Raw genomic sequence first — 2,500 nt, 5'->3', positions numbered from 1 at the left:
GCTTGGCAGTGCGGCACAGCCAGCTAATGGCTCTCAGGTTAACTGCTGATAATCGTGCTGGAGTGGCCCTCTCTCCCTCCCTCATTCCTCTCTCCCTCCCTCCCTCATCCCTCTCTCTCGTCCATCTATCTCTCTTCTATTCTTCTATCAGTCGAAATCTCTCTTTCTCTCCCCTCTCCTGCCTCCCTCTCTCTCTCTCTCTCTCTCTTTCACTTTACTACAACTCTCCCTCCTCATCTCCTGCCCCTCTCTCTCTTCTCTACCCCCCCCTCTCTCCTTTTCCTCCCTCCTTCTCCTCCCTCTCTCCTCCTCATAGCGTGCAGTGCTTTGGGGATCATTATGCTGTGGGCACACACCCACTCTCTTACACATACACACTTTCTCACTCTCTCTCTCTCCCTCACACACACACACACCCACTCTCTTACACATACACACTTTCTCACTCTCTCTCTCTCTCTCTGCCTCTTACACACACTCACTCTCTTACACATACACACGTTCTCACCCTCTCTCTCCCTCACACACACACACACACACACACACACACACACACACACACACACACACACACACACACAGGCACACAACTACTCACAGCGTACACACACCCACTCTCTTACACATACACACTTTCTCACTCTCTCTCTCTCCCTCACACACACACACACCCACTCTCTTACACATACACACTTTCTCACTCTCTCTCTCTCTCTCTCTCTGCCTCTTACACACACTCACTCTCTTACACATACACACGTTCTCACCCTCTCTCTCCCTCACACACACACACACACACACACACACACACACACACACACACACACACACACACACACACACACACACACACACACACACACACAGGCACACAACTACTCACAGCGTACACACACTCACTCTCTTACACATACACACTTTCTCAATCTCTCTCTCTCTCTCTGTCCCTCACATACACACACACACACACTCCCTTTCTCTCTCTACCTCTTACACACACACACACAGAACACACTCTGCTGATGAGGCTGGAAAACGCTGGTGCTGCCATTCATCCTTGGGTGGCAGTGGGCCAGGCTGGCCACCCTGGCTTTGGGTCTGGCTGAGCATGCTCAGTAACACCCACATCGTGCCCACCCCCCCGCCATTCAGTTTGCCCGCTGCTCTGGATGGCGGTACGGATGTAGACGACGACAACGAAGATGTCTGCGACAGGACTGGGGCCGCTAAATTAGCCTGTCAGCTTTAAGTAATGGTGCTGGGCCTGCAGCAGAGGAGGAAGGGTCTGAGGGAGAGAGGGAGAGAGAGAGGGAGAGAGAGAGAGAGAGAGAGATGTAGAGAGGGCAAGAGAAGGAGAGAGAGAGAGAGAGAGGAAGGGGTGTATGGAGGGAAAGAGAAGGAGAGATGTAGAGAGAGAGAAGAGAGAGAGAGAGATGTAGAGCGAGAGAGAGAGAGATGTAGAGAGAGAGAGAGAGAGAGAGAGATGTAGAGAGAGAGAGAGAGAGAGAGAGAGGAAGGGGTGTATGAAGGGAAAGAGAAGGAGAGATGTAGAGAGAGAGAGAGAGAGAGAGAGAGAGATGTAGAGAGAGAGAGAGAGAGGAAGGGGTGTATGGAGGGAAAGAGAAGGAGAGATGTAGAGAGAGAGAGAGAGAGAGAGAGAGAGATGTAGAGAGAGAGAGATGTAGAGAGAGAGAGCGCAATAGGAAAGGCTCACTAGACGTCCAATGAGCCAGGGCTTCCTACCGGACGGACCACAGGCACGTTCCCTTATCACTCCCGTCCTGATCCTACCGGACGGACCACAGGCACGTTCCCTTATCACTCCCGCCCTGATCCTACCGGACGGACCACAGGCACGTTCCCTTATCACTCCCGCCCTGATCCTACCGGACGGACCACGGGCACGTTCCCTTATCACTCCCGCCCTGATCCCAGTACAGGACTCGCTGTCCCAGGAATGTGCCTGCAATGCAGTAGAACTTGTGCGCCCCCCCCGCGCCCCCTCCCTCCCTGCCTCCCTGCCTGCCTCCCTATCCCATCTCTCACTACCTTCACCCCTCCCATCTTTCTTACACCTCTGTCTCCCTCTTTCCTTCTCTCCTTTCTTTTCTGTCCTCCCCTCCTTCCATACATCGTCCAACCCCTCCCATTCCTCCTGACCCCCCCCCCCACACACACACCACACACACATACACACACACACACACACACACACTCTTGCAGCTGGTCTGTTCAGCACATTTCTCTCGGTCAGATGTGCTGTGCTGGCACTTTTTGCCACCCAGGGTGCTATATTTAGCTCCCACTATACATTAGCATCACAAAAGGAGGAAGGAGGGGTGGGGTTGAACTTAAAGATGTTTGGGCCACGACAACATCCAGGGAGAGAGGGATGAAGAAAAGGGGAGAGAGAGAGAGAGAGAAAAAGCAAGGGAGGGGGCACTTCACAGGGGAGATGAGGAGGTGGGGACGGCGAGGTCAACCAGGATGTGTGTGATAG

The 2,500-nt window shown here is 53.3% G+C and overlaps 1 protein-coding gene across 1 annotated transcript in view; it reads right to left on the bottom strand.

Moving 5' to 3' along the window:
* The window catches only part of LOC105895259 (pre-mRNA 3'-end-processing factor FIP1-like), a gene marked incomplete at its 5' end in the record, with an annotated part of 29,995 nt that overhangs the window by 20,941 nt on the left and 6,554 nt on the right, over nucleotides 1–2,500 (bottom strand). The gene's annotated exons all lie outside the window — the stretch shown is intronic.

The sequence above is a fragment of the Clupea harengus genome, chromosome 10, assembly GCF_900700415.2.
Source record: "Clupea harengus chromosome 10, Ch_v2.0.2, whole genome shotgun sequence".
Classification (NCBI taxonomy): domain Eukaryota; kingdom Metazoa; phylum Chordata; class Actinopteri; order Clupeiformes; family Clupeidae; genus Clupea; species Clupea harengus.
Note: the sequence above shows the minus strand (reverse complement) of the source record. Positions and strands in the feature narration are given on the sequence as shown.